Source organism: Mobula hypostoma, chromosome 9, assembly GCF_963921235.1.
Source record: "Mobula hypostoma chromosome 9, sMobHyp1.1, whole genome shotgun sequence".
NCBI lineage: Eukaryota > Metazoa > Chordata > Chondrichthyes > Myliobatiformes > Myliobatidae > Mobula > Mobula hypostoma.
The window spans coordinates 659,051-672,851 of record NC_086105.1 but is presented as its reverse complement, the minus strand read 5'-3'; the positions used below and the strand labels follow the sequence as shown (position 1 = coordinate 672,851).

At 44.4% G+C, this 13,801-nt stretch overlaps 1 protein-coding gene across 3 annotated transcripts in view; it reads left to right on the top strand.

Moving 5' to 3' along the window:
• LOC134351437 (protein arginine N-methyltransferase 1-like) overlaps positions 1 to 13,801 on the top strand; it is a 135,755-nt gene that overhangs the window by 83,280 nt on the left and 38,674 nt on the right. The window lies entirely within an intron of this gene.

Below are 13,801 nucleotides of genomic sequence, written 5' to 3'. Positions count from 1 at the left end.
CTCTGGTCTTACATTCCCCCACCATAGAAAACACGCTGTTCACATCCACTGTATCAAGGCCTTTGAACATTTAATAAGTTTCAATGTGGTCCCTCCTCATTCTTCTGAATTCCAGTGAGTACAAGCCCAGAACCATCAAATCCTCCTCATATGACTAGCCTTCCAATCCTGGAATCATTTTTGTGACCCTTCATTGAACCCTTTCCAATGTCAGCATATCCTGTCTTAAATAAGTGGCCCAAAACTGCTCACAATACTCCAAGTGAGGCCTCACCAGTGCTTTAAAAAGCCTCAACATTACATCCTTGTTTTTATATTCTAGCCTTCTTGAAATGAATGCTAACATTGCATTTGGATTCCTCACCAGACTCAACCTGAAAATAAAACTTCAGGGAATCCTGCACGAGTATTCTGAAGTCCCTTTGCATCTCAGTGTTTTTTAATGTTCTCTCGATTTAGAAAATAGTCTGCACTTTTATTTCTTCTACCAAATTCCATGAACATACACTTTCCGACACCATATTCCATCTGCCACTTTGCCCGTTCCCCTGATCTGTCTAAGTCCTTCTGTAGGAGCTCTATTTCCTCAAAACTATCTGCCTCTCTACCTAACTTCTTATTGTCTTCAAACTTGTCCATGAAGCTATCAATTCCACCATCCAAATCAAAAATATATAACATAAAAAGAATCAGTCCCAACACCGACCCCTGCACAACGCCACTAGTCAACCAGAAAAGGCTCCCTTTATTCCCACTCTGCCTCCTGCCAATCATCCAATGCTCTATACATGCTAATATCTTTCCTGTAATACCATGGGCTCTTAAATTTGTAAAGAGCCTCATGTGTGTCATCTTGTCAAAAGCCTTCTGGAAATCCAAGTACACAACATCAACCAATTCTCCTTTTGTCTATCTTTGTTATTTCTTCAAAGAATTCCAACAGATTAGTCAGGGAAGATTTTTCCTTAAGGATACCATGTTGACTATGGCCTATTTAATCATGTGCCTCTAAGTACCCCAAAGCCAAATACTTAACAATCAAGTCCTCTCCAGCACAATTTTCCAGCAGTTGGATGTCAACTCTGTTTTACACTTTATTTATCTGAGAAAACTCTTGGTATCCTCTTTAATATAATTGGCTAGCTTACCTTTGTAGTCTATCTCTTCCTTCTTTATGATTTTTTAATTTGCCTTTTGACAGTGTTTAAAAGCTTCCCAATCTTAAAATGCCCCTTAATTTTGGCTCTATTATATGCCCTCCCTTTAGCTTTTATGTTGGCTTTAACTTCCCTTGTAAGAAACTGTTGGGTCATTCTGCATTTAGAATATTACTTCATCCTTGGGATGTATTTATCCTGTGCCTTCTGAATTTCTCCCAGAAATTCCAGCCATTGCTGCTCTGCCATCATCCCTGCTAGTGTTCCCTTCCAATCAGTTTTGGCCAGCTCCTTTCTCATGCCTGTGTAATTCCGTTTGCTCCATTGTAGTACTAATATATCTGACCTTAGCCTCTCCTGAAATTGCAGGGTGAAATTTATCGTATTATGATTACTCGCCCATAAAGCTCTTTAATCAGTTCTGTATCATTGTGACTAGCGGTGTGCCATTGGGAATGGTACTGGATCCTTTGTTGTTTGTCATCTATATCAATTATCAGGATGATAATCTGGTTAAATGGATCAGCAAATTTGCGTATGACACCAAGATTGGGGGTGTAAGGAAGGTTATCATGGCTTACAGAAGGATCTGCATCAGCGGAAAAAATGAGCTGAAAAATAGCAGATGAAATTTAATGCAGATAATTGTGAGGTTTTCGCTTCAGTAGGCCCAACTGGGGTAGATCTTACACAGTGAACAGTAGAGCACTGAGGAGTGTGGTAGAGCAAAGGTATCTGGGAATACAGGTGCATAATTTGTTTAAAGTGGTGTCACAGGCAGTTAGGGTCATAAAGAAAGCTTTTGGCATATCAGAATCAGAATCAGGTTTATTATCACTGGTATGTGTCGTGAAATTTGTTAACTTAGCAGCAGCAGTTCAATGCAATACATAATAGAGAAGAAGAAGAAAAAAAGAATAAATAAATAAGTAAATCAATTACAGTATACATATATTGAATAGATTAAAATCGTGCAAAAACCAGAAATAATATATATTAAAAAAGTGAGGTAGTGCCCAAGGGTTCAATGTCCATTTAGGAATTAGATGACAGAGGGGAAGAAGCTGTTCCTGAATCGCTGAGTGTGTGCCTTCAGGCTTCTGTAGCTCCTACCTGATGGTAACAGTGAGAAAAGGGCATGCCCTGGGTGCTGGAGGTCCTTAATAATGGACGCTGCCTTTCTGAGACACCGTTCCTTGAAGATGTCTTGGGTACTTTGTAGGCTACTACCCAAGATGAAGCTGACTAAATTTATAACCCTCTGCAGCTTCTTTTGGTCCTGTGCAGTAGCCCCCTCCCCCCACCATCATACCAGAGAGTGATGCAGCCTGTCAGTATGCACTCTACGCTACATGTATAAAAATTTTTAAGTATATTTGTTGACCTGCCAGATCTCTTCAAACTCCTAATGAAGTATAGCCACTGTCTTGCCTTCTTTATAACTACATCGATATGTTGAGACCAGGTTAGATCCTCAGAGATCTTGACACCCAGGAACTTGAAACTGCTCACTCTCTCCGCTTCTGATCCCTCTATGAGGATTGGTATGTGTTCCTTTGTCTTACCCTTCCTGAAGTCCACAATCAGCTCTTTTGTCTTACTGACATTGAGTGCCGGGTTGTTGCTGAGACACCACTCCACTAGTTGGCATATCTCACTCCTGTATGCCCTCTTGTCATAATCTGAGATTCTACCAACAATGGTTGTATCATCAGCAAATTTATAGATGGTATTTGAGCTATACCTAGCCACAGTCATGGGTATATATAGAGTGGAGCAGTGGGCTAAGCACACACCTCTGAGGTGCACCAGTGTTGATTGACAGCGAGGAGGAGATGTTGTTGACCTATTGTGGTGATAGGCAAATTGCAGTGGGTCCAGGTCCTTGCTGAGGCAAGAGTTCAGTCTAGTCATGACCAACCTCTCAAAGCATTTCATCATTGTAGATGTGAGTGCTACTGGGCAATAGTCATTAAGAAAGCTCACATTATTCTTCTTAGGCACTGGTATAATTGTTCCATTTTTGAAGCAAGTAGGAATTTCCACCTGTAGCAGTGAGAGGTTGAAAATGTCCTTGAATACTCCCGCCTGTTGGTTGGCACAGGTTTTCAGAGCCTTACCAGGTACTCCGTTAGACCTTCTGCCTTGCGAGGGTTCACCCTCTTTAAAGACAGCTTAACATCGGCCTCTGAGACGGAGATCACAGGGTCATCAGATGCAGCAGGGATCTTCACAGCTGTTGATGTGTTCTCCCTTTCAAAGCGTGCATAGAAGGTGTTGAGTTCATCTGTTAGTGAAGCATTGCCACCATTCATACTATTGGGTTTTGCTTTGTAGGAAGTAATGTCTTGCAGACCCTGTCAGAGTTGTTGTGCATCCAATGTTGCCTCCAACCTCATTTGAAATTGTCTCTTCGCGTTTGAAATAGCCCTCCGCAAATCATACCTGGTTTTCTGGTACAGGCCTGGGTCACCAGACTTGAATGCTTCAGCAGACAACGTACCTCCTGGTCATTCCAAGGCTGGGAATGGGAATGGACAGTAAGTCTTTGTAGGCACACACTCTTCCACACAGGTTTACTGAGGTCGGTAACAACTGCAGCATTCTCATCCAGGTTCAAAGATGAACCCCTGAATACAGTCCAGTTCACCGATTCAAAGCAGTCCTGTAGGTGCTCCTGTGCTTCCCTTGTTCATACCTTCTTGGTCCTCACTGCTGGTACTGCAGTCTTCGGTCTCTGCCTATACTCAGGGAGTAAAGTACAGCCAGGTGATTAGACTTCCCAAAGTGAGGGCGTGGAATAGCACGATAGGCATTCTTGATGGTGGTGTAACAATGGTCCAGTGTGTTGTTTCTTCTGGTATTGCAAGTGATCTGTTGATGGTAGTTGCTTTGTGATTTTTTTCAGACTGGCCTAGTTAAAATCTCCCAAAACGATGGTGAAGGCGTTAGGGTGCGCTGTTTTGTGCATGTTGATCCCATTACTCAAATCATCTAAAGCTGATTAACATCGGCCTGAGCTGGAACATATACTGCCACCAAATTGATTCCGGAGAACTCCCACGGCAGGTTAAAAGGACAGCACTTAACTGCTAGATATTCCAGGTCTGGTGAGCAGAATTGGGACAGCATTGATATATTTGTGCACCAAGAAGAGTTGATCATGAGGCATACTCCTCCACCTCTGCTTTTAAGAGACTCTATAGATCTATCCTGACGGTGTAGAGTAAATCCGTCTGAATCGCTGCATCCGGTATGGAAGAGGTTAACCAGGATTCCGTGAAACAAAGGACACACACGGTCCTAATGTTCCTCTGATTCAGCACTTTTGATTTTATTCAACAGAGACTTCACGTTTGCCAGCAAGATAGTCAGTATTGGGAGATTAAAACCCCATTTCCGTAAGCGCACTTGTAACCTCGATCTACAGCCACGCTTCTTCCGTGGGTGCATCTGTCCACAGACTGAGTTGTTTCCATCAGTTTTAAGCAGCGATAGTTTGTTTAAACGCATTAAGACATCATTGTTGACTGTATTGACCTTGCAAGGCTGAAACGAAAATATTTAATCGTATCCATTGAGAGTTCTGCTGCTACTCCAGTCGCCCCTAGGTGCCCTGGAAGGCATATTGGCCTTCATAAATTAATGTATTGAGTACAGAAGATGGGATGTTATGTTGAAGTTGTATAAGACATTGGTGAGGCCTAAATTGGAGTATTGTGTGCAGTTTTGGTCACCTACCTGCAGGAAGGATGTAAATAAGGTTCAAAGAGTACAGAGACAATTTACAAACATGTTGCCAGATCTGAAGGACCTGAGTTATAAGGAAAGATTGAATAGGTTGAGATTTTATGCTTTACAATGTAGAAGATTGAGATGAGATTTGATAGAGGTTATCAAAATTATGAGGGGTATAAAAAAGCAAGCAAGCTTTTTCCACTGAGGTTCGGTGGCACAACAACCAGAGGTCATGGGTTAAGGGCGAAAGGTGAGAAGATTAAGGGGAACATGAGGGGAAACTTCTTCACTCAGAGGGTCGTGAGTGTGTGGAATGAGCTGCCAGCACAAGTAGTCCATGCGAGCTCAATTTCAGTGTTTAAGAGAAGTTTGAATAAGTATATGTATAGTAGGGATATGGAGGGCTGTGGTCCCAGTGCAGGTCGATGGGAGTGGACGTTTAAATAGTTTCAGCATGGACTAGTTGGGCCAAGGGGCCTATTTCTGTGCTGTACTTCTCTATGACTCTTTTGCACCATACCTAATCCAGAATAGTTGATTCCCTCCTGGGCTCAACCATGAACTACTCTAAAAAGCCATCTCATAGATATTCTAGAAATTTCCCTCTTGGGTTCCAGCACCAACCTAATTTTCCCAATCTACCTGCATATTGAAACCCCCGTGATTATTGTATCATTGCCCTTTTGACGTGCATTTTCTATCTCCCATTGTAATTCATAGACCACATTCTTACTACTGTTTGGGGTTCTTTATATAACAGAGTCGCACTAACCCTTCTGCCTACCTGCCTGTCCTTTCAATATAATGTCTATCCTTGGATGCTAAGCTCTCAGATCTAATCTTCTTTCAGCCATGATCTAATGATGCCCACAATGTCATACCTGCCAAGCTCTGACTGTGCTACAAGTTCATCTACCTTATTCCATATTGTTATGTACCCCGTTAAGGGTTAAAGAACCAGCAGAAATGGAAAACACCTTGGAGTCTGGTATTGCTGTTAACTAATACTATTTTATTAGTAACTATGCAATACAGTATTATAAAATCTGATAAATCAAACAGATTAGCAAAGTTCATGTACAGTATATATAAGTGTGGAAATATAAAAACCAAGCTTCTTCAAGCCTAGGGGTAAATGGATAGAGTCTTATGGTGATGGGTAAATGAAAGCAGTTCAGTTCGTGGTATTGAGTTGAGTAGTGATGGAGAGAGAAAGGTGTTGTGTTTGTCTGAGTAAGCCGATGCCATCGATTCTTCCCGTTGTCTTCCGAAACTTCCAAGTTAGCCAAACTTGACCAACTTAAGAGCGCCATCTTCAAGTGATAATCTACCAACCCAGGCAAGGGTTAGACACACTGGTAGACTCCATAGGGTCACTCTTTCACACACTAATAATCACAGATCGATCCCTCACTATCGATCCTCAGTCCCACACTCGTGGGCACCTGAACAGGATAGTGGTAACTTCACCACACCTTAGTGCGTCTGCGTGCCCTGTGAAACAAGCAATTACACTGGTTTAAATACTGTTGTACTGAACACCAACTGTCCATCAAGTAGCTCCTCCCTTCTCTCTCTGTAGGAACTCAGAAGCTGGCAGTGTCCTTGCAGAAATCCCAAACAAACTGTGAGCAGTCTTCGCCCCCCCCCCACCTCTCTCTGTAACAAGCTGTTTGTGCTGTACAGCTGCACGCTCTCTCTCTTTTTAAAGGCGCAGCCCATAATGAATAACTCAGGATATCGTCACAATATGCTGCATGCATTCAAATATGACACCTTAAGTCCCGTATTCACCCTTTTCAGTTTTGTTCCCTTTTACATTGCAACCCCCCTGTTGACTGATATTTTGCCCTGTCATCCGACTCTTCTTGCTGGGAGTCTCACTACACGTTGCATCTAGTTGTACACCAACCGCCCCATCCTCTGCCGTATCACTCTGGCTCCAACCTTTCCCTTTCAGCTCCAGCAAACCTGCCCTCAAGGATATTGATCCTCCTTGGGTCCATGCAGTAACATGTCCCTTTTGTACAGAGTTCCCCAGAAGAGATCCCAATGATCGATAAATCTGAAACCCTGCCCCCTGTACCAGTTCCTCAGCCACACATTCACCTGCCAAACCATCCTATTCTTGCCATCAGTGGCATGTGGCATGAGCAGCAATCTAGAGATTACTACGCTGGAGGTCCTGTTTTTTAGCTTTCTATCTAATTTCTTAAAATCTCTCTTCAGGACCTCTGCACCTTTCCAACCTGTATGTACCAATGCATATGTACCAAGATTTTTGGCTGCTCCCCCTCCCCTTTTAGAAGGCCGTGTATCTGAACTGAGACATCCCTGATCCAGGCACCTGGGAGGCAACGTACCATCTGGGTTTCTCTATTGCGCCCACAGAATCTGGTCTCTACTGCTCTGACTATGGAATCCCCTATCACCACTGCAGTCCTCTACACCTCTGTCCTCTTCTGAGCACCAGCGCCAGAACCCAGTCACTGCGGCTCCCCCGCCAGGTTGTCTCCTACAATGGTATCCAAAGTGTTATACATGTTATTGAGGGGAACAGCTACAGGAGTGTTCTGCACTGCCTGCCCATTTCCCTTCCTCCAGAGAGTCACCCGGTCACCTGCCCCTGCAACCTAGGGGTGACTACCTCCCTATAGACCTTGTCTATCACTTCCTCAGTGTCCGTGTGAGTCAATGGTCAGAGAAGCATAGAGACAGAGAAATCTACTGCACATTACAGGCCTTTCGGCCCACAATGTTGTGCCAACCATGTAAGCTACTCTAGAAACTACCTGGAATTTCCCTACCGCGTGGCCTTTTATTTTTCTAAGGTCCATGTACCAATTTAAGAGTCCCTTAAAGGACCCAATTGAATCCAGCTCTACCATCGTCACTGGCAGCGTATTCCACGCACCCACCACTCTCTGTGGAAAAACTTACCCCTGACATCTCCTCTGTACGTACTTGTGAAAAACAATGCCCCCTCGTGTTAACCATTTCAGCCCTGGGAAAAAGCCTCTGGCTATCCACACGATGAATGTCTCTCATCATCTTATACACCTCCATCAAGTCACCTCTCATCCTCCGTCGCTCCAAGGAGGAAAGGCCAAGCTCACTCAATCTGTTCTCATCTGTTCTCATAAGGCATGCTCTCCAATCCCAGGCAACATTCTTGTAAATCTCCTCTGCACTCTCTCTATTGCATCCACATCCTTCCTGTAGTGAGGTGACCAGAACTGAACACAGTACTCCAAGTGGAGTCTGACCAAGGTCTTATATAGCTGTAACATATATAGTGGGATCAATAAAGTTATGACTATGACTATGACTATGACTATAACATGACCACCTGTCTCTTGAACGGTTGATGAATGCCAGCACACCTTATGCCTTCTTAACAGCTCTGTCAACCTGCGCAGCTGCTTTGAGTGTCCTGTGGACTCAGACCCGAAGATCCCTCTGATCCTCCACACTGCCAAGATTCTTACCATTAATACTATATTCTGCCATCATATTTGACCTACCAAAATGAACCACTTCACACTTAAGTGGGTTGAACTCCATCTGCCACTTCTTAGCCCAGTTCTGCATCCTATCAATGTCCTGCTGTAACCTCTGACAGCCCTCCAGACTATCCACAACACCCCCAACCTTTGTGTCATCAGCAAACTTGCTAACCGACCCTTCTACCTCCTCATCCAGGTCATTTATAAAAATTACAAAGAGGAGGGGTCTCAGAACAGATCCCTGCGGAACACCACTAGTCACCAATGTCCATGCAGAATGCAAACCTTCAACAATCACCCTTTGCCTTCTGTGGGCAAGACAATTCTGGAGCCACAAAGCAAGGTGTCCTTGGGTACCATGCCTCAATACTTTCTGAAGGACCCTTGCATGGAGAACCTTATCAAATGCCTTACTGAAATCCAAATACACTACATCCACTGCACAGGCAAATGTGTTGAACTGCAGCTCCAGATACGTAATAAGTAATACAAAAGAGAGCATCTTGGTGGACATGGTACAGATGTGGTTATTCAGCAGGCTGGACGTCTCTCAGAATTACATGAATCACACAGAGTACAAAACACTGCCCCTGGAGTCATCCTCACTGCATTAACTGCACTATAACAGGCAAGGAATAAAACAAAAAACGGGGACAGGGTGATCGGCAATGGGAAGAGATAATAATCTGTCACACTGACCAGTAACGTGAATGGGTAACGTGATGTAACAGTGATCAGTAATGAGAACCTGTAACAGGATGTGACGACCAGTGGTAATGCTGTCAAACTGCCCAGTAACGTATATTGGTAAAGCGTATTAACGGTGAGTGTTACTGGAAGTGCACAACTCGGTATCACAGTAATCGATAACATGAGTGGCGAATGCAGTGTCAGCCTGATCAGTAATGTGGTACGGATATTATCAGTAATGTCAATCGGAAGCACAGTGTCAGAGTGATCAGTAACGTAAATGGGTCACATGGTGTCGGTGTTGTTATTTATGTGAATGGGTAACGTGGTGTCGGTGTTATTATTTATGTGAATGGGTAATGTGGTGTCGGTGTTATTTATGTGAATGGGTAACGTGGTGTCAGAGTTATTATTTATGTGAATGGGTAACGTGGTGTCAGTGTTATTATTTATGTGAATGGGTAACGTGATGTCAGTGTTATTATTTATGTGAATGGGTCACATGGTGTCGGTGTTATTATTTATATGAATGGGTAACGTGGTGTCGGTGTTATTATTTATGTGAATGGGTAACGTGATGTCGGTGTTATTATTTATGTGAATGGGTAACGTGGTGTCGGTGTTACTTTTAATGTGAATGGTAACGTGGTGCTCTTAAACATAGAAACATAGAAAACCTGCAGCACAATACAGGCCCTTTGGCCCACCAAGTTTTGCCGAACATGTCCTTACCTTAGAAATTACTAGGCTTACCCATAGCCCTCTATTTTTTAAGTCCATGTTCCTATCCAAAAGTCTCTTAAAAGACCCTATTGTGTCCGCCTCCACCACCGTTGCCGGTAGCCTATTCCACGCACTCACCACTCTCTGAGTAAAAAAACTTACCCCTGACTTCTCCTCTGTACCTGCTCCCCAGAACCTTAAACCTGTGTCCTCTTGTGGCAAACATTTCAGCCCTGGGAAAAAACCTCTGATTATCCACATGATCAATGCCTCTCATCATCTTATACACCTCTATCAGGTCACCTCTCATCCTCCGTTGTTCCAAGGTGAAAAGGTCGAGTTCATTCAACCTGTTTTCATAAGGCATGCTCCCCAATCCAGGCAACATCCTTGTAAATTCCTCTGCACCCTTTCTATGGCTTCCACATCCTTCCTATAGAGAGGTGACCAGAACTGAGCACAGTACTCCAAGTGGGGTCTGACCAGGGTCCTATATAGCTGCAACGTTACCTCTCAGCTCCTAAATTCAATTCCATGATTAAAGAAGGCCTGTATCCCTTCTTAACCACAGAGTCAACCTGCGCAGCTGCTTTGAGTGTCCTATGGACTCGGACCCCAAGATTCCTCTAATCCTCCACACTGCCAAGAGTCTTACCATTAATACTATATTCTGCCATCATATTTGACCTACCAAAATGAACCACTTCACACTTATCTGGGTTGAACTCTATCTGCCACTTCTCAGCCCAGTTTTGCATCCTATCAATGTCCCACTGCAACCTCTGACAGCCCTCCACACTATCCACAACACCTCCAACCTTTGTGTCATCAGCAAACTTACTAACCCATCCCTCCACTTCCTAGATCTTCCATTTCCGACACCTCCCTCCCCTTTCTAGATCTTTCTGTCTCTATCTCTGGAGACAGCTTATCTACTGACTCTCAAAGCTATCTGGACTATTCCTCTTCTCACCCTGTCTCTTGCAAAAATGCCATCCCCTTCTCGCAATTCCTCCGTCTCCGTTGCATCTGCTCTCAGGGTGAGGCTTTTCATTCCAGGACGAAGGAGATGTCCTCCTTTTTTAAAGAAAGGGGCTTCCCTTCCTCCACCATCAACTCTGCTCTCAAACGCATCTAACCTATTTCACGCACATCTGCTCTCACTCCATCCTCCCGCCACCCCACTAGGAATAGTGTTCCCCCTGTCCTCACCTACCACCCCACCAGCCTCCGGGTCCAACGTATTATTCTCCATAACTTCCGCCACCTCCAACGGGATCCCACCACTAAGAACATCTTTCCCTCCCCCCCCCCGCGTTTTCTGCAGGGATCGCTCCTTATGCGACTCCCTTGTCCGTTCGTCCCCCACCATCCCTCCCCACCGATCTCCCTCCTGGCACTTATCCTTGTAAGCGAAACAAGCGCTACACATGCCCTTACACTTCCTCCCTTACCACCATTCAGGGCCCCAAACAGTCCTTCCAGGTGAGGCGACACTTCACCTGTGAGTCGGCTGGGGTGATATACTGCGGCCGGTGCTCCCAATGTGGTCTTCTATATATTGGCGAGACCGCCGCAGACTGGGAGATCGTTTCGCTGAACACCTACGCTCTGTCCACCAGAGAAAGCAGGATCTCCCAGTGGCCACACATTTTAATTCCACATCCCATTCCCATTCTGACATGTCTATCCACGGCCTCCTCTACCGTAAAGATGAAGCCACACTCAGGTTGGAGGAACAACACCTTATATTCCGTCTGGGTAGCCTCCAACCTGATGGCATGAACATTGACTTCTCAAACTTCCGCTAATGCCCCACGTCCCCTCCATACCCCATCCGTTATTTATTTATATACACACATTCTTTTTCTCTCTCTCCTTTTTCTCCCTCTGTCCCCCTCACTATACCCCTTGCCCATCCTCTGGTTTTCCCCCTACCCCTTTCTTTCTCCTGGGCCTCCTGTTCCATGATCCTCTCATATCCCTTTTGCCAATCAATTGTCCAGCTCTTGGCTCCATCCCTCCCCCTCCTGTCTTCTCCTATCATTTCGGATCTCCCCCTGCCCCTCCCACTTTCAAATCTCTTACTATCTCTTCTTTCAGTTAATCCTGACAAAGGGTTTCCGTCCGAAACATCGACTGTACCTCTTCCTAGAGATGCTGCCTGGCCTGCTGCATTCACCAGCAACTTTTGTGTGTGTGTTGCTTGAAATTCCAGCATCTGCAGATTTCCTCGTGTTTGCCTCCACTTCCTTATCCAGGTCATTTATAAAAATCACAAAGAGTAAGGGTCCCAAAACAGATCCCTGAGGCACTCCACTGGTGACCGACCTCCATGCAGAATATGACCCATCCACAACACTCTTTGCCTTCTGTGGGCAAGCCAGTTCTAGATCTGCAAAGCAATGTCCCCTTGGATCCCCTGTCTCCTTACTTTCTCAATAAGCCTTGCATGGGGTACCTTATCAAATGCCTTGCTGAAATCCATATACACTACAACTACTGCTCTTCCTTCATCAATGAGTTTAGTCAAATCCTTCAAAAGTTCAATCAGGCTCGTAAGGCACGACCTGCCCTTGACAAAGCCATGCTGACTATTCCTAATCATACTATACCTTTCCAAATGTTCATAAATCTTGCCTCTCAGGATCTTCTCCATCAATTTACCAACCACTGAAGTAAGACTCATTGGTTTATAATTTCCTGGGCTATCTCTACTCCCTTTCTTGAATAAAGGAACAACATCCGCAACCCTCCAATCCTCCAGAACCTCTCCTGTCCCCATTGATGATTCAAAGATCATCGCCAGAGGCTCAGCAATCTCCTCCCTTGCCTGCCACAGCAGCCTGGGGTACATCTCATCTGGTCCTGGCGACTTATCCAGTTTGATGCTTTCCAATAGCTCTAGCACATTCTCTTTCTTAATATCTACATGCTGAAGCTTTTCAGTCTGCTGCAAGTCATCCCTACAATCACCAAGAGCCTTTTCCATAGTGAATACTGAAGTTAAGTATTCATTAAGTACCTCTGCTATTTCCTCCGGTTCCATACATACTTTCCCACTGTCACACTTGATAGGTCCTATTCTTTCACGTCTTATCCTCTTGCTCTTCACATACCTGTAGAATGCCTTGGGGTTTTCCTTAATCCTGCCTGCCAAGGCCTTCTCATGGCCCCTTCTGGCTCTCCTAATTTCCTTTTTAAGCTCCTTCCTGGTTAGCCTTATAATCTTCTAGAACTCTAACATTACCGAGCTCCCTGAACCTTTTGTAAACTTTTCTTCTTGACTAGATTTATTACAGCCTTTGTACACCACGGTTTCTGTCCCCTTCCATAACTTCCCTGTCTCATTGGAACGTACCTATGCAGAACTCCACACAAATATCCCCTGAACATTTGCCACATTTCTTCCGTACTTTTCCCTGAGAACATCTGTTCCCAATTTAAGCCCCTAATAATTCCCCTTATTGTAATTAAACGCTTTTCTAACTTTTCTGTTCCTATCTCTCTCCAATACTATTGTAAAGGAGATAGAATTATGATCACCATCTCCAAAATGCTCTCCCACTGAGAGATCTGACACCTGACCAGGTTCATTTCCCAATACCAAATCAAGTACAGTCTCTCCTCTTGTAGGCTTATCTAGATATTGTGTCAAGAAACCTTCCTGAACATATCTAACAAACTCCACCTCATCTAAACCCCTTGCTCTAGGGAGATGCCAATTGATATTTGGGAAATTAAAATCTCCCATCACAACAACTCTGTTATTATTACACCTTTCCAGGATCTGTTTCCCTATCTGCTCCTTGATATCCCTGTTACTATTCGGCAGCCTATAAAAAACACCCTGTAGAGTTACTGACCCCTTCCTGTTCCTAACCTCCACCCACAGAGACTCCGTAGACAATCCCTTCATGGCATCCACCTTTTCTGCAGCCGTGACACTATCTCTGATCAACAGTTCCACGCCCCCACTTCTTTTGT